A 27,666-nucleotide genomic window follows, 5' to 3' on the forward strand; every position below is an offset into this window, starting at 1 on the left:
ACATCATCTGTTATTACTATAATGATGTAATGTGACATCATCAGAACCTCTCTCCTCTCCAGTCACATCATGTGTAATTACCATAGATAATGATGTAATGTGACATCATCAGAACCGCTCACCTCTCCAGTCACATCCCCTGTAATTACCATAGATTATGATGTAATGTGACATCATCAGAACCTCTCTCCTCTCCAGTCACATCCCCTGTAATTACCATAGATAACGGTGTTATGTGACATCATCAGAACCTCTCTCCTCTCCAGTCACATCATCTGTTATTACTATAATAATGTAATGTGACATCATCAGAACCTCTCTCCTCTCCAGTCACATCCCCTGTTATTACCATAGATAATGGTGTTATGTGACATCATCAGAACCTCTCTCCTCTCCAGTCACATCATCTGTTATTACTATAATAATGTAATGTGACATCATCAGAACCTCTCACCTCTCCAGTCACATCCCCTGTAATTACCATAGATAATGATGTAATGTGACATCATCAGAACCTCTCTCCTCTCCAGTCACATCCCCTGTTATTACCATAGATAATGATGTAATGTGACATCATCAGAACCTCTCACCTCTCCAGTCACATCATCTGTTATTACCATAGATAATGGTGTTATGTGACATCATCAGAACCTCTCTCCTCTCCAGTCACATCATCTGTTATTACTATAATAATGTAATGTGACATCATCAGAACCTCTCACCTCTCCAGTCACATCATCTGTTATTACTATAGATAATGATGTAATGTGACATCATCAGAACCTCTCTCCTCTCCAGTCACATCATCTGTTATTACTATAGATAATGATGTAATGTGACATCATCAGAACCTCTCTCCTCTCCAGTCACATCATCTGTTATTACCATAGATAATGATGTAATGTGACATCATCAGAACCTCTCTCCTCTCCAGTCACATCATCTGTTATTACTATAGATAATGATGTAATGTGACATCATCAGAACCTCTCTCCTCTCCAGTCACATCATCTGTTATTACTATAGATAATGATGTAATGTGACATCATCAGAACCTCTCTCCTCTCCAGTCACATCATCTGTTATTACTATAGATAATGATGTAATGTGACATCATCAGAACCTCTCACTAGTCCAGTCACATCATCTGTTATTAATATAACGATGTAATGTGACATCATCAGAACCTCTCTCCTCTCCAGTCACATCATCTGTTATTACCATAGATAATGATGTAATGTGACATCATCAGAACCTCTCACCTCTCCAGTCACATCCCCTGTAATTACCATAGATAATGATGTAATGTGACATCATCAGAATCTCTCTCCTCTCCAGTCACATCATCTGTTATTACTATAATGATGTAATGTGACATCATCAGAACCTCTCACCTCTCCAGTCACATCATCTGTTATTACCATAGATAATGATGTAATGTGACATCATCAGAACCTCTCTCCTCTCCAGTCACATCATCTGTTATTACTATAATGATGTAATGTGACATCATCAGAACCTCTCTCCTCTCCAGTCACATCATCTGTTATTACTATAATGATGTAATGTGACATCATCAGAACCTCTCTCCTCTCCAGTCACATCATCTGTTATTACTATAATGATGTAATGTGACATCATCAGAACCTCTCTCCTCTCCAGTCACATCATCTTTTATTACCATAGATAATGATGTAATGTGACATCATCAGAACCGCTCACCTCTCCAGTCACATCATCTGTTATTACTATAATAATGTAATGTGACATCATCAGAACCTCTTACATCTCCAGTCACATCCCCTGTAATTACCATAGATAATGATGTAATGTGACATCATCAGAACCTCTCTCCTCTCCAGTCACATCATCTGTTATTACCATAGATAATGGTGTTATGTGACATCATCAGAACCTCTCTCCTCTCCAGTCACATCATCTGTTATTACTATAATAATGTAATGTGACATCATCAGAACCTCTCACCTCTCCAGTCACATCATCTGTTATTACTATAGATAATGATGTAATGTGACATCATCAGAACCTCTCTCCTCTCCAGTCACATCATCTGTTATTACTATAGATAATGATGTAATGTGACATCATCAGAACCTCTCTCCTCTCCATTCACATCATCTGTAATTACCATAGATAATGATGTAATGTGACATCATCAGAACCTCTCTCCTCTCCAGTCACATCATCTGTTATTACCATAGATAATGATGTAATGTGACATCATCAGAACCTCTCTCCTCTCCAGTCACATCATCTGTTATTACTATAATGATGTAATTTGACATCATCAGAACCTCTCTCCTCTCCAGTCACATCATCTGTTATTACCATAGATAATGATGTAATGTGACATCATCAGAACCTCTCTCCTCTCCAGTCACATCATCTGTTATTACCATAGATAATGATGTAATGTGACATCATCAGAACCTCTCACCTCTCCAGTCACATCACCTGTTATTACCATAGATAATGATGTAATGTGACATCATCAGAACCTCTCCAGTCACATCATCTGTAATTACCATAGATAATGATGTAATGTGACATCATCAGAACCTCTCTCCTCTCCAGTCACATCATCTGTTATTACCAGAGATAATGATGTAATGTGACATCATCAGAACCTCTCTCCTCTCCAGTCACATCATCTGTTATTACCATAGATAATGATGTAATGTGACATCATCAGAACCTCTCCAGTCACATCATCTGTTATTACCATAGATAATGATGTAATGTGACATCATCAGAACCTCTCTCCTCTCCAGTCACATCATCTGTTATTACCATAGATAATGATGTAATGTGACATCATCAGAACCTCTCTCCTCTCCAGTCACATCATCTGTTATTACTATAATGATGTAATGTGACATCATCAGAACCTCTCTCCTCTCCAGTCACATCATCTGTTATTACTATAATAATGTAATGTGACATCATCAGAACCTCTCACCTCTCCAGTCACATCATCTGTTATTACTATAGATAATGATGTAATGTGACATCATCAGAACCTCTCTCCTCTCCAGTCACATCATCTGTTATTACTATAGATAATGATGTAATGTGACATCATCAGAATCTCTCTCCTCTCCAGTCACATCATCTGTAATTACCATAGATAATGATGTAATGTGACATCATCAGAACCTATCTCCTCTCCAGTCACATCATCTGTTATTACCATAGATAATGGTGTAATGTGACATCATCAGAACCTCTCACCTCTCCAGTCACATCATCTGTAATTACTATAGATAATGATGTAATGTGACATCATCAGAACCTCTCACCTCTCCAGTCACATCATCTGTTATTACCATAGATAATGATGTAATGTGACATCATCAGAACCTCTCTCCTCTCCAGTCACATCATCTGGTATTACTATAATGATGTAATGTGACATCATCAGAACTTCTCTCCTCTCCAGTCACATCATCTGTTATTACTATAATGATGTAATGTGACATCATCAGAACCTCTCTCCTCTCCAGTCACATCATCTGTTATTACCATAGATAATGATGTAATGTGACATCATCAGAACCTCTCTCCTCTCCAGTCACATCATCTGTTATTACCATAGATAATGATGTAATGTGACATCATCAGAACCTCTCTCCTCTCCAGTCACATCATCTGTTATTACCATAGATAATGATGTAATGTGACATCATCAGAACCTCTCTCCTCTCCAGTCACATCATCTGTTATTACCATAGATAATGATGTAATGTGACATCATCAGAACCTCTCACCTCTCCAGTCACATCACCTGTTATTACCATAGATAATGATGTAATGTGACATCATCAGAACCTCTCTCCTCTCCAGTCACATCATCTATTATTACCATAAATAATGATGTAATGTGACATCATCAGAACCTCTCTCCTCTCCAGTCACATCATCTGGTATTACTATAGATAATGATGTAATGTGACATCATCAGAACCTCTCTCCTCTCCAGTCACATCATCTGTTATTACCATAGATAATGATGTAATGTGACATCATCAGAACCTCTCTCCTCTCCAGTCACATCATCTGTTATTACTATAATGATGTAATGTGACATCATCAGAACCTCTCTCCTCTCCAGTCACATCATCTGTTATTACTATAGATAATGGTGTAATGTGACATCATCAGAACCTCTCTGCTCTCCAGTTACATCATCTGTTATTACTATAGATAATGATGTAATGTGACATCATCAGAACCTCTCTCCTCTCCAGTCACATCATCTGTTATTACTATAATAATGTAATGTGACATCATCAGAACCTCTCACCTCTCCAGTCACATCATCTGTTATTACTATAGATAATGATGTAATGTGACATCATCAGAACCTCTCTCCTCTCCAGTCACATCATCTGTTATTACTATAGATAATGATGTAATGTGACATCATCAGAACCTCTCTCCTCTCCATTCACATCATCTGTAATTACCATAGATAATGATGTAATGTGACATCATCAGAACCTCTCTCCTCTCCAGTCACATCATCTGTTATTACCATAGATAATGATGTAATGTGACATCATCAGAACCTCTCTCCTCTCCAGTCACATCATCTGTTATTACCAGAGATAATGATGTAATGTGACATCATCAGAACCTCTCTCCTCTCCAGTCACATCATCTGTTATTACCATAGATAATGATGTAATGTGACATCATCAGAACCTCTCACCTCTCCAGTCACATCACCTGTTATTACCATAGATAATGATGTAATGTGACATCATCAGAACCTCTCCAGTCACATCATCTGTTATTACCATAGATAATGATGTAATGTGACATCATCAGAACCTCTCTCCTCTCCAGTCACATCATCTGTTATTACCATAGATAATGATGTAATGTGACATCATCAGAACCTCTCTCCTCTCCAGTCACATCATCTGTTATTACTATAATGATGTAATTTGACATCATCAGAACCTCTCTCCTCTCCAGTCACATCATCTGTTATTACCATAGATAATGATGTAATGTGACATCATCAGAACCTCTCTCCTCTCCAGTCACATCATCTGTTATTACCATAGATAATGATGTAATGTGACATCATCAGAACCTCTCACCTCTCCAGTCACATCACCTGTTATTACGATAATGATGTAATGTGACATCATCAGAACCTCTCCAGTCACATCATCTGTAATTACCATAGATAATGATGTAATGTGACATCATCAGAACCTCTCTCCTCTCCAGTCACATCATCTGTTATTACCAGAGATAATGATGTAATGTGACATCATCAGAACCTCTCTCCTCTCCAGTCACATCATCTGTTATTACCATAGATAATGATGTAATGTGACATCATCAGAACCTCTCCAGTCACATCATCTGTTATTACCATAGATAATGATGTAATGTGACATCATCAGAACCTCTCTCCTCTCCAGTCACATCATCTGTTATTACCATAGATAATGATGTAATGTGACATCATCAGAACCTCTCTCCTCTCCAGTCACATCATCTGTTATTACTATAATGATGTAATGTGACATCATCAGAACCTCTCTCCTCTCCAGTCACATCATCTGTTATTACTATAATAATGTAATGTGACATCATCAGAACCTCTCACCTCTCCAGTCACATCATCTGTTATTACTATAGATAATGATGTAATGTGACATCATCAGAACCTCTCTCCTCTCCAGTCACATCATCTGTTATTACTATAGATAATGATGTAATGTGACATCATCAGAATCTCTCTCCTCTCCAGTCACATCATCTGTAATTACCATAGATAATGATGTAATGTGACATCATCAGAACCTATCTCCTCTCCAGTCACATCATCTGTTATTACCATAGATAATGGTGTAATGTGACATCATCAGAACCTCTCACCTCTCCAGTCACATCATCTGTAATTACTATAGATAATGATGTAATGTGACATCATCAGAACCTCTCACCTCTCCAGTCACATCATCTGTTATTACCATAGATAATGATGTAATGTGACATCATCAGAACCTCTCTCCTCTCCAGTCACATCATCTGGTATTACTATAATGATGTAATGTGACATCATCAGAACTTCTCTCCTCTCCAGTCACATCATCTGTTATTACTATAATGATGTAATGTGACATCATCAGAACCTCTCTCCTCTCCAGTCACATCATCTGTTATTACCATAGATAATGATGTAATGTGACATCATCAGAACCTCTCTCCTCTCCAGTCACATCATCTGTTATTACCATAGATAATGATGTAATGTGACATCATCAGAACCTCTCTCCTCTCCAGTCACATCATCTGTTATTACCATAGATAATGATGTAATGTGACATCATCAGAACCTCTCTCCTCTCCAGTCACATCATCTGTTATTACCATAGATAATGATGTAATGTGACATCATCAGAACCTCTCACCTCTCCAGTCACATCACCTGTTATTACCATAGATAATGATGTAATGTGACATCATCAGAACCTCTCTCCTCTCCAGTCACATCATCTGTTATTACCATAAATAATGATGTAATGTGACATCATCAGAACCTCTCTCCTCTCCAGTCACATCATCTGTTATTACCATAGATAATGATGTAATGTGACATCATCAGAACCTCTCTCCTCTCCAGTCACATCATCTGTTATTACCATAGATAATGATGTAATGTGACATCATCAGAACCTCTCTCCTCTCCAGTCACATCATCTGTTATTACTATAATGATGTAATGTGACATCATCAGAACCTCTCTCCTCTCCAGTCACATCATCTGTTATTACTATAGATAATGGTGTAATGTGACATCATCAGAACCTCTCTGCTCTCCAGTTACATCATCTGTTATTACTATAGATAATGATGTAATGTGACATCATCAGAACCTCTCTCCTCTCCAGTCACATCATCTGTTATTACTATAATAATGTAATGTGACATCATCAGAACCTCTCACCTCTCCAGTCACATCATCTGTTATTACTATAGATAATGATGTAATGTGACATCATCAGAACCTCTCTCCTCTCCAGTCACATCATCTGTTATTACTATAGATAATGATGTAATGTGACATCATCAGAACCTCTCTCCTCTCCATTCACATCATCTGTAATTACCATAGATAATGATGTAATGTGACATCATCAGAACCTCTCTCCTCTCCAGTCACATCATCTGTTATTACCATAGATAATGATGTAATGTGACATCATCAGAACCTCTCTCCTCTCCAGTCACATCATCTGTTATTACCAGAGATAATGATGTAATGTGACATCATCAGAACCTCTCTCCTCTCCAGTCACATCATCTGTTATTACCATAGATAATGATGTAATGTGACATCATCAGAACCTCTCACCTCTCCAGTCACATCACCTGTTATTACCATAGATAATGATGTAATGTGACATCATCAGAACCTCTCCAGTCACATCATCTGTTATTACCATAGATAATGATGTAATGTGACATCATCAGAACCTCTCTCCTCTCCAGTCACATCATCTGTTATTACCATAGATAATGATGTAATGTGACATCATCAGAACCTCTCCAGTCACATCATCTGTTATTACTATAATGATGTAATGTGACATCATCAGAACCTCTCTCCTCTCCAGTCACATCATCTGTTATTACTATAATAATGTAATGTGACATCATCAGAACCTCTCACCTCTCCAGTCACATCATCTGTTATTACTATAGATAATGATGTAATGTGACATCATCAGAACCTCTCTCCTCTCCAGTCACATCATCTGTTATTACTATAGATAATGATGTAATGTGACATCATCAGAACCTCTCTCCTCTCCAGTCACATCATCTGTAATTACCATAGATAATGATGTAATGTGACATCATCAGAACCTATCTCCTCTCCAGTCACATCATCTGTTATTACCATAGATAATGGTGTAATGTGACATCATCAGAACCTCTCACCTCTCCAGTCACATCATCTGTAATTACCATAGATAATGATGTAATGTGACATCATCAGAACCTCTCACCTCTCCAGTCACATCATCTGTTATTACCATAGATAATGATGTAATGTGACATCATCAGAACCTCTCTCCTCTCCAGTCACATCAGCTGGTATTACTATAATGATGTAATGTGACATCATCAGAACTTCTCTCCTCTCCAGTCACATCATCTGTTATTACTATAATGATGTAATGTGACATCATCAGAACCTCTCTCCTCTCCAGTCACATCATCTGTTATTACCATAGATAATGATGTAATGTGACATCATCAGAACCTCTCTCCTCTCCAGTCACATCATCTGTTATTACCATAGATAATGATGTAATGTGACATCATCAGAATCTCTCTCCTCTCCAGTCACATCATCTGTTATTACCATAGATAATGATGTAATGTGACATCATCAGAACCTCTCTCCTCTCCAGTCACATCATCTGTTATTACCATAGATAATGATGTAATGTGACATCATCAGAACCTCTCACCTCTCCAGTCACATCACCTGTTATTACCATAGATAATGATGTAATGTGACATCATCAGAACCTCTCTCCTCTCCAGTCACATCATCTGTTATTACCATAAATAATGATGTAATGTGACATCATCAGAACCTCTCTCCTCTCCAGTCACATCATCTGTTATTACCATAGATAATGATGTAATGTGACATCATCAGAACCTCTCTCCTCTCCAGTCACATCATCTGTTATTACCATAGATAATGATGTAATGTGACATCATCAGAACCTCTCTCCTCTCCAGTCACATCATCTGTTATTACTATAATGATGTAATGTGACATCATCAGAACCTCTCTCCTCTCCAGTCACATCATCTGTTATTACTATAGATAATGGTGTAATGTGACATCATCAGAACCTCTCTGCTCTCCAGTTACATCATCTGTTATTACTATAGATAATGATGTAATGTGACATCATCAGAACCTCTCTCCTCTCCAGTCACATCATCTGTTATTACTATAATGATGTAATGTGACATCATTATCTATGGTAATACCAGATGATGTGACTAGAGAGGAGAGATATTCTGATGATGTCACATTACATCATTATGAAACCAAAGTGGAGTTGTCTGGAAGAAACACACAACACTATGTGTGGAGAAAAAGAGGCACAGCACACCAACATCAAAACCTCATCCCAACTGTGAAGTATGGTGGTGGGGGCATCATGGTTTGGGGCTGCTTTGCTGCGTCATGGCCTGGACGGATTGCTATCATCGAAGGAAAAATGAATTCCCAAGTTTATCAAGACATTTTGCAGGAGAACTTAAGGCCATCTGTCCACCAGCTGAAGCTCAACAGAAGATGTGTGTTGCAACAGGACAATGACCCAAAACATAGAAGTAAATCAACAACAGAATGGCTTAAACAGAAGAAAATACGCCTTCTGGAGTGGCCCAGTCAGAGTCCTGACCTCAACCCGATTGAGATGCTGTGGCATGACCTCAACAAAGCGATTCACACCAGACATCCCAAGAATATTGCTGAACTGAAACAGTTCTGTAAAGAGGAATGGTCAAGAATTACTCCTGACCGTTGTGCACGTCTGATCTGCAACTACGGGAAACGTTTGGTGGAAGTTTATTGCTGCCAAAGGAGGTTCAACCAGTTATTAAATCCAAGGGTTCACATACTTTCTCCACCTGCACTGTGAATGTTTACATGGTGTGTTCAATAAAAACATGGTGACATTTAACTCTTTGTGTGTTATTAGTTTAAGCCGACTGTGATTGTCTATTGTTGTGACTTAGATGAAGATCAGATCACATTTTATGACCAATTTGTGCAGAAATCCATATCATTCCAAAGGGTTCACATACTTTTTCTTGCAACTGTATATGAGGACGGAACGTTAAACTCCTCAATCATCAGGCAACATGTTGAAGAGTAAATCAAGAACTCACTTTATTGAAGACCAACTCAGTATATAAAGTTCAAGAAGTCTAACAACATAACTCAATCAAACATGAACAGCAGACAGACATCCCTCCCCAGTGTCTTAATGAAAGAATAGGGAGAGAGGAGACCCATGTGATGGGATTATCTCCGGAGTGTATCATAGGGTGATCTACTCCTCTACACCAGAGACGGCTACTTCTAGAGTCAGCTATGTTAATCCTATCACTAACACAATAGAACAAAGGGACAAATAAATGGGCAATAGGAAAGATGTGGCCTGTAACTCCACACATAAATCAGGGCTAATAGTTCCTTGTAACCCCAAGAGGTCTGAGGAGGTCTCCATAGTTCTGGGTCCATAGTCCGTAGGAAGGAGGCTGGCCCTCAGGCTTCTCCAGCAGCCCCAGTGATGGTTCAGTCCGTCACAGTGACATCATCAGAATCTCTCCAGTCACATCATCTGTTATTAGGGATCGACTGATATAGATTTTTTAGGGCCGATACCGATAATCTGTGAACTTTCCAGCCGATAATTTATACCGATATTCTGTGAATTTTCATTAAAAAAAAAATAATAAAATTTCCAACTCAAATCTGCTGAAAATGAATGTTTATTGTTAATGTGTAGTTATTTTTTTGTAAATCTTTCTTTTTCATTTATAATTAATATTTTGGTGTGTGTTTATTTATTTTTTTACTAACTATTAGCCCCCTTAGGGACTAGAACCCTTGTCCTATACACCCTGATAGATCTCTATCAGGGTGAATAGGAGCTCACACTGTCCCTGTGCTTTGTGCACACAGCAGCAGGGAGATTACCATGGCAGCCAGGGCTTCAGTAGCGTCCTGACTGCCATTGTAACCGATCGGAGTCCCAGCATTACACTGCTGGGGCTCTGATCGGAACTGCCACTGCACCACCAATGCAATGAGAAGGAGCGGAGGGGACCACTGCCACCAATGATGATAATACTTTGGGGGGGGGGGGGGGCGCCACCAATAATTAATACTGGGTTTGGTGGGGGGGGGGAGCACTGCGCCACCAATTATTAATACTGGGTTTGGTGGGGGGGAGCACTGCGCCACCAATTATTAATACTGGGTTTGGGGTGGGGGGGCGCACTGCACCACCAATGAATAATACTGGGGTATATACAGGAGGCGGGAGCTGGCTGCAGAATCACATAGCCGCTTCCGACCTCTATGAGCGGTAGCTGCGATCCGTGGCACCTGAGGGGTTAACTACCGCAGATCGCAGCTACTTGTCATAGAGGTCGGGAGCCGCTATGTGATTCTGCAGCCAGCTCCCGCCTCCTGTATATGAATTAACGAGAGAGGTATCTTCATTGGTGGCGCAGTGGCCACAGCCCCGCCCCTCCTCTTGTCCTCCCTTCTCTCATTGGTAGCGCAGTGGCCACAGCCCCGCCCCTCCTCTTGTCCTCCCTCCTCTCATTGGTGGCGCAGTGGCCACAGCCCCGCCCCTCCTCTTGTCCTCCCTCCTCTCATTGGCAGCAGCAGTACAGGGGGGAGGAGACACTGCTTCCTTCCTGTGCTGCTGAGGGAACACGGAGAGCGCTGTCAGCAGCGCGATCCTTGTTCCCCATACGTTATTGGTATATCGGCAAAATAGATGCCGATAACGTTCAAAATCCTGAATATCGGCCGATAATATCGGTAAAACCGATAATCGGTCGATCCCTATCTGTTATTACCAGAGATAATGATGTAATGTGACATCATCAGAACCGCTCACCTCTCCAGTCACATCATCTGTTATTACCAGAGATAATGATGTAATGTGACATCATCAGAACCTTTCACCTCTCCAGTGAGCCAGAAGATTATCTCTAGGGTGAGATCTAACATTCTCTCCTCCATCTTGTTGTTGGCTGTATCCATCAGGGATATCACCTTCTGCAGCAGATATGGACCGCGGGTCCTGTGCACTAGGAGCCTGTTTGGAGAGAAGTGGACATGTGAGGAGATATTGCCCTGCTGAGCTTCTATTCTCTCTTGGTATGGGCTGGGAGAAAAGTTTGTGGGAAGTGGAACCGTCACCAATCGGTTGTCACCAACCGATCCCGAAGACCATCGACATCAGGAGCCTGGAGCTCAGGGGCTCTAAACCTGCTGTAAAATCGTCTGTTTTACTAAATCCAGATAATCGAGCGCCATCCGGCTTCAGCTTTTCTCTTCTCCTGTTATTGGAGACGTCGAATATTCAACTTAACCACTTCAGCCCCCCTACCTTAAACACCCTTAAAGACCAGGCCACTTTTTACACTTCTGACCTACACTACTTTCACGGTTTATTGCTCGGTCATGCAACTTACCACCCAAATTAATTTTACCTCCTTTTCTTCTCACTTCTAGAGCTTTCATTTGGTGGTATTTCATTGCTGCTGACATTTTTAATTTTTTTGTTATTAATCGAAATTTAACGATATTTTTTCAAAAAAATGACATTTTTCACTTTCAGTTGTAAAATTTTGCAAAAAAAAACGACATCCATATATAAATTTTTCTCTAAATTTATTGTTCTACATGTCTTTGATAAAAAAAAATGTTTGGGTAAAAAAAAAATGGTTTGGGTAAAAGTTATAGCGTTTACAAACTATGGTACAAAAATGTGAATTTCTGCTTTTTGAAGCAGCTCTGACTTTCTGAGCACCTGTCATGTTTCCTGAGGTTCTACAATGGCCGGACAGTACAAACACCCCACAAATGACCACATTTCGGAAAGTAGACACCCTAAGGTATTCGCTGATGGGCATAGTGAGTTCATAGAACTTTGTATTTTTTGTCACAAGTTAGCGGAAAATGATGATTTTTTTAATCTTTTTTTTTTTCTTACAAGTTTCATATTCCACTAACTTGTGACAAAAAATAAAAACTTCCATGAACTCACTATGCCAATCAGAAAATACCTTGGGGTGTCTTCTTTCCAAAATGGGGTCACTTGTGGGGTAGTTATACTGCCCTGGCATTTTCCAGGGGCCCTAATGTGTGGTAAGTAGGTAAATGACCTGTGAAATCCGAAAGGTGCTCTTTGGAATGTGGGCCCCTTTGCCCACCTAGGCTGCAAAAAAGTGTCACATCTGGTATCACCGTACTCAGGAGAAGTTGGGCAATGTGTTTTGGGGTGTCATTTTACATATACCCATGATGGGTGAGATAAATATCTCGGCAAAAGACAACTTTTCCCATTTTTTTATACAAAGTTGGCATTTGACCGAGATATTTCTCTCACCCAGCATGGGTATATGTAAAATGACACCCCAAAACACATTGCCCAACTTTTCCTGAGTACGGCGATACCAGATGTGTGACACTTTTTTGCAGCCTAGATGCGCAAAGGGGCCCACATTCCTTTTAGGAGGGCATTTTTAGACATTTGGATCCCAGACTTCTTCTCACGCTTTAGGGCCCCTAGAATGCCAGGGCAGTATAAATACCCCACATGTGACCCCATTTTGGAAAGAAGACACCCCAATGTATTCAATGAGGGGCATGGCGAGTTCATAGAATTTTTTTTTTTTGCCACAGGTTAGCGGAAATTGATTTTATTTATTTTTTTCTCACAAAGTCTCCCTTTCCGCTAACTTGGGACAAAAATTTCAGTCTTTCATGGACTCAATATGCCCCTCAGCGAATACCTTGGGGTGTCTACTTTCCGAAATAGGGTCACATGTGGGGTATTTATACTGCCCTGGCATTTTAGGGGCCCTAAAGCGTGAGAAGAAGTCTGGAATATAAATGTCTAAAAATTTTATTTTTTGACACAAGTTAGTGGAATATGAGACTTTGTAAGAAAAAAATAAAATAAAAAATTTCCGCTAACTTGTGCCAAAAAAATGTCTGAATGGAGCCTTACAGGGGGGTGATCAATGACAGGGGTGTGATCAATGACAGGGGTGTGATCAATGACAGGGGTGTGATCAGGGAGTCTATATGGGGTGATCACCCCCCTGTCATTGATCACCCCCCTATAAGGCTCCATTCAGATGTCCGTACGTGTTTTGCGGATCCGATCCATGTATCAGTGGATCCGTAAAAATCATTCGGACGTCTGAATGGAGCCTTACAGGGGGGTGATCAATGACAGGGGGGTGATCAGGGAGTCTATATGGGGGTGATCACGCCCCTGTAAGGCTCCATTCAGACGTCCGTATGTGTTTTGCGGATCCGATCCATGTATCAGTGGATCCGTAAAAATCATACGGACGTCTGAATGGAGCCTTACAGGGGGGTGATCAATGACAGGGGGGTGATCAGGGAGTCTATATGGGGTGATCACCCCCCTGTCATTGATCACCCCCCTGTAAGTCTCCATTCAGACGTCTGTATGTGTTTTGCGGATCCGATCCATGTATCCGTGGATCCGTAAAAATCATATGGACGTCTGAATGGAGCCTTACAGGGGGGTGATCAATGACAGGGGGGTGATCAATGACAGGGGGGTGATCAGGGGTTAATAAGTGACAGGGGGGGGAGGTGTAGTGTAGTGGTGTTTGGTGCTACATATTACAGAGCTGCCTGTGTCCTCTGGTGGTCGAACCTTCCGATCCTGTGAACGCGCGCGCCTGTGTTCACAGGAAATCTCGCGTCTTGCGAGAGGACGCGTATATGCGTCCAAGAGGAATGAATCAACCATCTCCAGGACGCGTCGCTGCGTTCGGCGGTCCGGAGGTGGTTAATTTGCGGAGTTCACCAGGAGACAAAACTACATTTCCCACTTCACCGCCGGTTACATCACATCCCCAACCTCATTCACAAACTGCCCCCTAGATTGTTCATAACCTGCCCCTTTACCTTCTACCTTGCTGACCACCTGCCCCCTAGCTCACTGACCACCTGCCCCTCAGCCCCCTAGCTCACTGACAACCTGCCCCTCTGCCCTCCAGCTTGCTGACAACCTGCCCCTCTGCCCCCTAGCTCACTGACAACCTGCCCCTCTGCCCCCTAGCTCACTGACAACCTGCCCCTCTGCCCCCTAGCTCACTGACAACCTGCCCCTCTGCTCCCTAGCTCACTGACAACCTGCCCCTCTGCCCCTAGCTCACTGACAACCTGCCCCTCTGCCCCCTAGCTCACTGACAACCTGCCCCTCTGCCCCCTAGCTCACTGACAACCTGCCCCTCTGCCCCCTAGCTCACTGACAACCTGTCCCTCAGCCCCCCTAGCTCACTGACAACCTGCCCCTCTGCCCCCCTAGCTCACTGACAACCTGCCCCTCTGCCCCTAGCTCACTGACAACCTGCCCCTCTGCCCCCTAGCTCACTGACAACCTGCCCCTCAGCCCCCTAGCTCACTGACAACCTGCCCCTAAGCCCCCTAGCTCACTGACAACCTGCCCCTCTGCCCCCTAGCTCACTGACAACCTGCCCCTCTGCCCCTAGCTCACTGACAACCTGCCCCTCTGCGCCCTAGCTCACTGACAACCTGCCCCTCTGCCCCCTAGCTCACTGACAACCTGCCCCTCTGCCGGTAGCTCGCTCACTTGTTCCGACCATGTATATGACATGCGTGTGGACTTACGGTACATGGCAGGAGAGATCAGGTGACGCCTCAGCGGGGGCGGGTTCATGTGACCGCTACTGGAATCGGCGAGTATGTTACAAACCCTACATAGATAGAAGTTAAAGGGGAGGTCCTCTAAGGCAGCTATTTAGTACTCCCCTACTCCACCGCCGCTGCCTCCAGTGCCGCCGCTCTCATCCTCCCCACAGGATGACCGTATGCTCCACATGACCACCGCAGCCAATCACTGTGGTCATATCCCGCAGAGAGCAGCAGAGTCCATGGGATATGACACATCATGGCTGCAGCAGAGGATTGGAGCGGCTGCGCTGGAGGTGGCCGGGGAGGAAATCCATCAGAAGGAATTATTCTATTATTTCATCACAATTGCCGACTTGAGAGACACTTTTCATTAGTTGCACAAACCCTTAAAGGAAAACATTTAGGGGGTCGTTTATCAAACTGCTGTGAAGTCAGTTTTATCTCATAGGGAACGCTGTAAACACAAAACCCATAAAACTATATAAATGTGGTATCTCTGTAATCGTACTGACCCGGAGAATGAAGAGAACAGGACAGTTTTATCTCATAGGGAACGCTGTAAACACAACCCATAAACTATATAAATGTGGTATCACTGTAATCGTACTGACCCGGAGAATGAAGAGAACAGGTCAGTTTTATCTCATAGGGAACGCTGTAAATACAAAACCCATAAAACTATATAAATGTGGTATCGCTGTAATCGTACTGACCGGAGAATGAAGAGAACAGGTCAGTTTTATCTCATAGGGAACACTGTAAAAACAAAACCCATAAACTATATAAATGTGGTATCACTGTAATCGTACTGACCCGGAGAATGAAGGGAATAGGTCAGTTTTATCTCATAGGGAACACTGTAAAAACAAAACCCATAAACTATATAAATGTGGTATCACTGTAATCGTACTGACCGGAGAATGAAGAGAACAGGACAGTTTTATCTCATAGGGAACGCTGTAAACACAAAACCCATAAAACTATATAAATGTGGTATCTCTGTAATCGTACTGACCTGGAGAATGAAGAGAACAGGTCAGTTTTATCTCATAGGGAACGTCGTAAACACAAAACCCATAAAACTATATAAATGTGGTATCACTGTAATCGTACTGACCCGGAGAATGAAGGGAACAGGTCAGTTTTATCTTATAGGGAAAACCAGAAAAACACAACCCATAAACTATATAAATGTGGTATCACTGTAATCGTACTGACCCGGAGAATGAAGAGAACAGGTCAGTTTTATCTCATAGGGAACACTGTAAAAACAAAACCCATAAAACTATATAAATGTGGTATCTCTGTAATCGTACTGACCCGGAGAATGAAGGGAACAGATCAGTTTTATCTCATAGGGAACACTGTAAAAACAAAACCCATAAAACTATATAAATGTGGTATCGCTGTAATCGTACTGACCCGGAGAATGAAGAGAACAGGTCAGTTTTATCTCATAGGGAACGTCGTAAACACAAAACCCATAAAACTATATAAATGTGATATCACTGTAATCGTACTGACCCGGAGAATGAAGAGAACAGGTCAGTTTTATCTCATAGGGAACACTGTAAACACAAAACCCATAAAACTATATAAATGTGGTATCACTGTAATCGTACTGACCCGGAGAATGAAGGGAACAGATCAGTTTTATCTCATAGGGAACATTGTAAAAACAAAACCCATAAAACTATATAAATGTGGTATCACTGTAATCGTACTGATCCGGAGAATGAAGAGAACAGGTCAGATTTATCTCATAGGGAACGCTGTAAACACAAAACCCATAAAACTATATAAATGTGGTATCTCTGTAATCGTACTGACCCGGAGAATGAAGGTAACAGGTCAGTTTTATCTCATAGGGAACGCTGTAAACACAAAACCTATAAACTGTATAAATGTGGTATCACTGTAATCGTACTGACCCGGAGAATGAAGAGAACAGGTCAGTTTTATCTCATAGGGAACGCTGTAAATACAAAACCCATAATACTATATAAATGTGGTATCACTGTAATCGTACTGACCCGGAGAATGAAGAGAACAGGTCAGTTTTATCTAATAGGGAACACTGTAAATACAAAACCCATAAAACTATATAAATGTGGTATCACTGTAATCGTACTGATCCGGAGAATGAAGAGAACAGGTCAGTTTTATCTCATAGGGAACGCTGTAAACACAACTCATAAAACTATATAAATGTGGTATTACTGTAATCGTACTGACCAGAAGAATGAAGAGAACAGGTCAGTTCTATTTCATAGGGAACGCTGTAAACAAAACCCATAAAACTATATAAATGTGGTATCACTGTAATCGTACTGACCCGGAGAATGAAGGGAACAGGTCAGTTTTATCTCATAGGGAACACTGTAAACACAAAACCCATAAAACTATATAAATGTGGTATCACTGTAATCGTACTGACCCGGAGAATGAAGGGAACAGGTCAGTTTTATCTCATAGGGAACACTGTAAACACAAAACCCATAAAACTATATAAATGTGGTATCACTGTAATCGTACTGACCCGGAGAATGAAGAGAACAGGTCAGTTTTATCTAATAGGGAACACTGTAAATACAAAACCCATAAAACTATATAAATGTGGTATCACTGTAATCGTACTGATCCGGAGAATGAAGAGAACAGGTCAGTTTTATCTCATAGGGAACGCTGTAAACACAACCCATAAAACTATATAAATGTGGTATCACTGTAATCGTACTGACCCGGAGAATGAAGAGAACAGGTCAGTTTTATCTCATAGGGAACGCTGTAAACACAACTCATAAAACTATATAAATGTGGTATCACTGTAATCGTACTGACCAGAAGAATGAAGAGAACAGGTCAGTTCTATTTCATAGGGAACGCTGTAAACAAAACCCATAAAACTATATAAATGTGGTATCACTGTAATCGTACTGACCCGGAGAATGAAGAGAACAGGTCAGTTTTATCTCACAGGGAACGCTGTAAACAAAACCCATAAAACTATATAAATGTGGTATCACTGTAATTGTACTGACCCGAAGAATGAAGAGAACAGGTCAGTTTTATTTCATAGGGAACGCTGTAAACACAACCCATAAAACTATATAAATGTGGTATCACTGTAATCGTACTGACCCGGAGAATGAAGAGAACAGATCAGTTTTATCTCATAGGGAACGCTGTAAAAACAAAACCTATAAAACTATATAAATGTAGTATCACTGTAATCGTACTGACCCGGAGAATGAAGAGAACAGGACAGTTTTATCTTATAGGGAACGCTGTAAAAACAAAACCTATAAACTATATAAATGTGGTATCACTGTAATCGTACTGACCCGGAGAATGAAGAGAACAGGTCAGTTTTATCTCATAGGGAACGCTGTAAAAACAAAACCCATAAAACTATATAAATGTGGTATCTCTGTAATCGTACTGACCGGAGAATGGAGAGAACAGGTCAGTTTTATCTCATAGGGAACACTGTAAAAACAACACCCATAAAACTATATAAATGTGGTATCACTGTAATCGTACTGACCGGAGAATGAAGAGAACAGGTCAGTTTTATCTCATAGGGAACACTGTAAAAACAAAACCCATAAAACTATATAAATGTGGTATCACTGTAATCGTACTGACCGGAGAATGAAGAGAACAGGTCAGTTTTATCTCATAGGGAACGCTGTAAACACAACCCATAAAACTATATAAATGTGGTATCACTGTAATCGTACTGACCCAGAGAATGAAGGGAACAGGTCAGTTTTATCTCATAGGGAACGCTGTAAAAACAAAACCCATAAAACTATATAAATGTGGTATCACTGTAATCGTACTGACCCGGAGAATGAAGAGAACAGGTCAGTTTTATCTCATAGGGAACGCTGTAAAAACAAAACCCATAAAACTATATAAAATGTGGTATCACTGTAATCGTACTGACCGGAGAATGAAGGGAACAGGTCAGTTTTATCTCATAGGGAACGCTGTAAAAACACAACCTATAAAACTATATAAATGTGGTATCACTGTAATCGTACTGACCCGGTGTCAGGATTCGAACCAGTGACCAGCCATGTCCCAGGCAGTAGCTCTAGCCACTAGACTACCAACCCTTCTGGACATTTCCTTCTACTGAACTCTTTGATCTACCTTGTTCCAGCCTTGCCTTGTTAATCTCTGTGATTCCTTGCACCTGCTACTTCCTCTTTATAAGCCCAGCCTCTTGCACCAGATCCCTGCTGGTTATTGTTCTTCTGGACTTGATCCTGCTGCATCTACTGCTGTTCCTCTGTTGCTACTGCTACCAACTTGACTGCTGCCAACCTTGGAATTGTCCCCGACTACTCTTCTGCTTGTCCCTACCAACTGAACTGCTTCCACCGTTCCCGATCCGGACTGTCTGACCACGCTTACTGCCGCCTGCCCTGACCCACCGCCTGCCTACCGACCACGCCTCTGCCAGACTTCCTGCACCTACTACCTGCCTGCGGTCCTTGCCACTGGGCTCCACCTCCAGCCAGCTGTCCTCTGACTCAGGTGAGCCTGTAGGATTGCAACACCCGGAGAATGAAGGGAACAGATCAGTTTTATCTCATAGAGAACGCTGTAAACACAACCCATAAAACTATATAAATGTGGTATCACTGTAATCGTACTGACCCAGAGAATGAAGAGAACAGATCAGTTTTATCTCATAGGGAACGCTGTAAAAACAAAACCCATAAAACTATATAAATGTGGTATCACTGTAATCGTACTGACCGGAGAATGAAGGGAACAGGTCAGTTTTATCTTATAGGGAAAACCAGAAAAACACAACCCATAAACTATATAAATGTGGTATCACTGTAATCGTACTGACCCGGAGAATGAAGAGAACAGGTCAGTTTTATCTCATAGGGAACGCTGTAAAAACAAAACCTATAAAACTATATAAATGTGGTATCACTGTAATCGTACTGACCCGGAGAATGAAGGGAACAGGTCAGTTTTATCTCATAGGGAACACTGTAAAAACAAAACCCATAAAACTATATAAATGTGGTATCACTGTAATCGTACTGACCCGGAGAATGAAGGAACAGATCAGTTTTATCTCATAGGGAACGCTGTAAAAACAAAACCTATAAAACTATATAAATGTGGTATCACTGTAATCGTACTGACCCGGAGAATGAAGGGAACAGGTCAGTTTTATCTCATAGGGAACACTGTAAAAACAAAACCCATAAAACTATATAAATGTAGTATCACTGTAATCGTACTGACCCGGAGAATGTAGAGAACGGGTCAGTTTTATCTTATAGGGAACGCTGTAAAAACAAAACCCATAAAACTATATAAATGTGGTATCACTGTAATCGTACTGACCCGGAGAATGAAAAGAACAGGTCAGTTTTATCTCATAGGGAACATTGTAAATACAAAACCTATAAACTATATAAATGTGGTATCACTGTAATCGTACTGACCGGGAGAATGAAGGGAACAGATCAGTTTTATCTCATAGAGAACGCTGTAAACACAACCCATAAAACTATATAAATGTGGTATCACTGTAATCGTACTGACCCGGAGAATGAAGGGAACAGGTCAGTTTTATCTCATAGGGAACGCTAGAAAAACACAACCCATAAACTATATAAATGTGGTATCACTGTAATCGTACTGACCCGGAGAATGAAGGGAACAGGTCAGTTTTATCTTATAGGGAACGCTGTAAAAACACAACCCATAAACTATATAAATGTGGTATCGCTGTAATCGTACTGACCCAGAGAATGAGGGAACAGGTCAGTTTTATCTTATAGGGAACACTGTAAAAACACAACCTATAAAACTATATAAATGTGGTATCACTGTAATCGTACTGACCCGGAGAATGAAGAGAACGGGTCAGTTTTATCTCATAGGGAACGCTGTAAAAACACAACCCATAAACTATATAAATGTAGTATCACTGTAATCGTACTGACCCGGAGAATGAAGAGAACAGGTCAGTTTTATCTCATATCGAACGCTGTAAAAACAACACCATAAAACTATATAAATGTGGTATCACTGTAATCGTACTGACCCGGAGAATGAAGAGAACAGGTCAGTTTTATCTCATAGGGAACGCTGTAAACACAAAACCCATAAAACGATATAAATGTGGTATCACTGTAATCGTACTGACCCGGAGAATGAAGAGAACAGGTCAGTTTTATCTCATAGGGAACGCTGTAAACACAAAACCCATAAAACGATATAAATGTGGTATCACTGTAATCGTACTGACCCAGAGAATGAGGAGAACAGGTCAGTTTTATCTCATAGGGAACGCTGTAAAAACACAAACCATAAACTATATAAATGTGGTATTACTGTAATCGTACTGACCAAGAGAATGAAGAGAACAGGTCAGTTTTATCTCATAGGGAACGCTGTAAAAATAAAACCCATAAAACTATATAAATGTGGTATCACTGTAATCGTACTGAGTCGGAGAATGAAGAGAACAGGTCAGTTTTATCTCATAGGGAACGCTGTAAGAACAAAACCCATAAAACTATATAAATGTGGTGTCACTGTAATCGTACTGACCCAGAGAATGAAGAGAACAGGACAGTTTTATCTCACAGGGAACGCTGTAAACAAAACCTATAAAACTATATAAATGTGGTATCACTGTAATCGTACTGACCCGGAGAATGAAGAGAATAGGTCAGTTTTATCTCATAGGGAACACTGTAAAAACAAAACCTATAAAACGATATAAATGTGGTATCGCTGTAATCGTACTGACCAAGAGAATGAAGAGAACAGGTCAGTTTTATCTCATAGGGAACATCGTAAAAACAAAACCCATAAACTATATAAATGTGGTATCACTGTAATCGTACTGACCCGGAGAATGAAGAGAACAGGTCAGATTTATCTCATAGGGAACGCTGTAAAAACAAAACCCATTAAACTATATAAATGTGGTATCACTGTAATCGTACTGACCCGGAGAATGAAGAGAACAGATCAGTTTTATCTCATAGGGAACATTGTAAACAAAACCTATAAAACTATATAAATGTGGTATCGCTGTAATCGTACTGACCGGAGAATGAAGAGAACAGGTCAGTTTTATCTCATAGGGAACGCTGTAAATACAAAACCCATAAAACTATATAAATGTGGTATTAATGTAATCATACTGACGGGAGAATGAAGGGAACAGGTCAGTTTTATCTCATAGGGAACGCTGTAAAAACAAAACCCATAAAACTATATAAATGTGGTATCACTGTAATCGTACTGACCCGGAGAATGAAGAGAACAGGTCAGTTTTATCTCATAGAGAACACTGTAAACAAAACCCATAAAACTATATAAATGTGGTATCTCTGTAATCGTACTGACCCGGAGAATGAGGGGAACTGGTCAGTTTTATCTCATAGGGAACGCTGTAAATACAAAACCCATAAAACTATATAAATGTGGTATCACTGTAATCGTACTGACCCGGAGAATGAGGGGAACTGGTCAGTTTTATCTCATAGGGAACACTGTAAAAACAAAACCCATAAAACTATATAAATGTGGTATCTCTGTAATCGTACTGACCCGGAGAATGAAGAGAACAGGTCAGTTTTATCTCATAGGGAACGCTGTAAAAACAAAACCCATAAAACTATATAAATGTGGTATCGCTGTAATCGTACTGACCCGGAGAATGAAGAGAACAGGTCAGTTTAATCTAATAGAGAACGCTGTAAATACAAAACCCATAAAACTATATAAATGTGGTATCGCTGTAATCGTACTGACCGGAGAATGAAGAGAACAGGTCAGTTTTATCTCATAGGGAACGCTGTAAAAACAAAACCCATAAAACTATATAAATGTAGTATCACTGTAATCGTACTGACCGGAGAATGAAGGGAACAGGTCAGTTTAATCTAATAGAGAACGCTGTAAATACAAAACCCATAAAACTATATAAATGTGGTATCACTGTAATCGTACTGACCCAGAGAATGAAGAGAACAGGTCAGTTTTATCTCATAGGGAACGCTGTAAATACAAAACCCATAAAACTATATAAATGTGGTATCACTGTAATCGTACTGACCTGGAGAATGAAGGGAACAGGTCAGTTTTATCTCATAGGAAACGCTGTAAACACAAAACCCATAAAACTATATAAATGTGGTATCACTGTAATCATACTGACCCGGAGAATGAAAAGAACAGGTCAGTTTTATATATCAGGTAGTATACATTAAACAGAGAAATAATACCACAGTGCACTGCAGACATCAGGATGTATACGGTATACACAGGGCACTGCAGACACCAGGTGGTAAAAGGTATAGACAGTGCACTGTAGACACCAGACAGTATACGGTATACATAGGGCACTGCAGACACCTGACAGTATACGGCATACACAGTGCACTGCAGACACCAGGCGGTATACGGTATACACAGGGCACTGCAGACACCAGGCGGTATACGGTATACACAGGGCACTGCAGACACCAGGCGGTATACGGTATACACAGGGCACTGCAGACACCAGGCGGTATACTGTATACACAGGGAACTGCAGACACCAGGCGGTATACTGTATACACAGGGCACTGCAGACACCAGGCGGTATACTGTATACACAGGGCACTGCAGACACCAGGCGGTATACTGTATACACAGGGCACTGCAGACACCAGGCGGTATACTGTATACACAGGGCACTGCAGACACCAGGCGGTATACGGTATACACAGGGCACTGCAGACACCAGGCGGTATACAGTATACACAGGGCACTGCAAACACCAGACAGTATACGGTATACACAGGTCACTGCAGACACCAGGCGGTATACGGTATACACAGGGCACTGCAGATACCAGGCGGTATACGGTATACACAGGGCACTGCAGACACTATAGGCGGTATACGGTATACACAGGGCACTGCACACACTATAGGTGGTATACGGTATACACAGGGCACTGCAGACACTATAGGCGGTATACGGTATACACAGGGCACTGCAGACACTATAGGCGGTATACGGTATACACAGGGCACTGCAGACACTATAGGCGGTATACGGTATACACAGGGCACTGCAGACACCAGGCGGTATACGGTATACACAGGGCACTGCAGACACTAAACGCGGTATACGGTATACACAGGGCACTGCAGACACTATAGGCGGTATACAGTATACACAGGGCACTGCAGACACCAGGCGGTATACGGTATACACAGGGCACTGCAGACACCAGGCGGTATACGGTATACACAGGGCACTTCAGACACCAGGCGGTATACGGTATACACAGGGCACTGCAGACACCAGGCGGTATACGGTATACACAGGGCACTGCAGACACCAGGCGGTATACTGTATACACAGGGCACTGCAGACACTATAGGCGGTATACGGTATACACAGGGCACTGCAGACACTATAGGCGGTATACGGTATACACAGGGCACTGCAGACACCAGGCGGTATACGGTATACACAGGGAACTGCAGACACTATAGGCGGTATACACAGGGCACTGCAGACACTATAGGCGGTATACGGTATACACAGTGCACTGCAGACACTATAGGCGGCATACGGTATACACAGGGCACTGCAGACACCAGGCGGTATACGGTATACACAGGGCACTGCAGACACTATAGGCGGTATACACAGTGCACTGCAGACACCAGGTGGTATACGGTATACACAGGGCACTGCAGACACTATAGGCGGTATACGGTATACACAGTGCACTGCAGACACTATAGGCGGCATACGGTATACACAGGGCACTGCAGACACCAGGCGGTATACACAGGGCACTGCAGACACTATAGGCGGTATACGGTATACACAGGGCACTGCAGACACCAGGCGGTATACGGTATACACAGGGCACTGCAGACACTATAGGCGGTATACACAGGGCACTGCAGACACCAGGCGGTATACACAGGGCACTTCAGACACTAGGCGGTATACGGTATACACAGGGCACTGCAGACACCAGGCGGTATACGGTATACACAGGGCACTGCAGACACCAGGCGGTATACACAGGGCACTGCAGACACCAGGCAGTATACGGTATACACAGGGCACTGCAGACACTATAGGCGGTATACGGTATACACAGTGCACTGCAGACACTATAGGCGGCATACGGTATACACAGGGCACTGCAGACACCAGGCGGTATACGGTATACACAGGGCACTGCAGACACTATAGGCGGTATACGGTATACACAGGGCACTGCAGACACCAGGCGGTATACACAGGGCACTGCAGACACCAGGCGGTATACGGTATACACAGGGCACTGCAGACACTATAGGCGGTATACGGTATACACAGTGCACTGCAGACACTATAGGCGGCATACGGTATACACAGGGCACTGCAGACACCAGGCGGTATACGGTATACACAGGGCACTGCAGACACTATAGGCGGTATACACAGTGCACTGCAGACACCAGGCGGTATACGGTATACACAGGGCACTGCAGACACTATAGGCGGTATACGGTATACACAGTGCACTGCAGACACTATAGGCGGCATACGGTATACACAGGGCACTGCAGACACCAGGCGGTATACACAGGGCACTGCAGACACTATAGGCGGTATACGGTATACACAGGGCACTGCAGACACCAGGCGGTATACGGTATACACAGGGCACTGCAGACACTATAGGCGGTATACACAGGGCACTGCAGACACCAGGCGGTATACACAGGGCACTTCAGACACTAGGCGGTATACGGTATACACAGGGCACTGCAGACACTATAGGCGGTATACACAGGGCACTGCAGACACCAGGCGGTATACACAGGGCACTGCAGACACCAGGCGGTATACGGTATACACAGGGCACTGCAGACACCAGGCGGTATACGGTATACACAGGGCACTGCAGACACCAGGCGGTATACACAGGGCACTGCAGACACCAGGCGGTATACGGTATACAAAGGGCACTGCAGACACTATAGGCGGTATACGGTATACAAAGGGCACTGCAGACACTATAGGCGGTATACGGTATACACAGGGCACTGCAGACACTATAGGCGGTATACATAGTGCACTGCAGACACCAGGCGGTATACGGTATACAAAGGGCACTGCAGACACTATAGGCGGTATACGGTATACAAAGGGCACTGCAGACACTATAGGCGGTATACGGTATACACAGGGCACTGCAGACACTATAGGCGGTATACGGTATACACAGGGCACTGCAGACACTATAGGCGGTATACACAGGGCACTGCAGACACTATAGGCGGTATACGGTATACACAGGGCACTGCAGACACTATAGGCGGTATACGGTATACACAGGGCACTGCAGACACTATAGGCGGTATACGGTATACACAGGGCACTGCAGACACTATAGGCGGTATACGGTATACACAGGGCACTGCAGACACTATAGGCGGTATACACAGGGCACTGCAGACACTATAGGCGGTATACGGTATACACAGGGCACTGCAGACACCAGGCGGTAAACAGTATACACAGGGCACTGCAGACACCAGGCGGTATACGGTATACACAGGGCACTGCAGACACTATAGGCGGTATACGGTATATACAGTGCACTGCAGACACCAGGCGGTATACTGTATACACAGGGCACTGCAGACACTATAGGCGGTATACGGTATACACAGGGCACTGCAGACACTATAGGCGGTATACGGTATATACAGTGCACTGCAGACACTATAGGCGGTATACGGTATACACAGGGCACTGCAGACACTATAGGCGGTATACGGTATACACAGGGCACTGCACACACTATAGGTGGTATACGGTATACACAGGGCACTGCAGACACTATAGGCGGTATACGGTATACACAGGGCACTGCAGACACTATAGGCGGTATACGGTATACACAGGGCACTGCAGACACTATAGGCGGTATACGGTATACACAGGGCACTGCAGACACCAGGCGGTATACGGTATACACAGGGCACTGCAGACACCAGGCGGTATACGGTATATACAGTGCACTGCAGACACTAAACGCGGTATACGGTATACACAGGGCACTGCAGACACTA

General features: G+C 42.3%; 1 long non-coding RNA gene across 1 annotated transcript in view; it reads right to left on the reverse strand.

Moving 5' to 3' along the window:
- LOC120991957 overlaps positions 1-27,666 on the reverse strand; it is a 35,912-nt gene that overhangs the window by 7,032 nt on the left and 1,214 nt on the right. The window contains exon 2 of the long non-coding RNA XR_005776886.1: positions 11,789-11,921. This is a non-coding gene — a long non-coding RNA (uncharacterized LOC120991957). The remainder of the gene's footprint in view (positions 1-11,788; positions 11,922-27,666) is intronic.

The sequence above is a fragment of the Bufo bufo genome, chromosome 2 (assembly GCF_905171765.1).
Source record: "Bufo bufo chromosome 2, aBufBuf1.1, whole genome shotgun sequence".
Taxonomy (NCBI): Eukaryota; Metazoa; Chordata; class Amphibia; order Anura; family Bufonidae; genus Bufo; species Bufo bufo.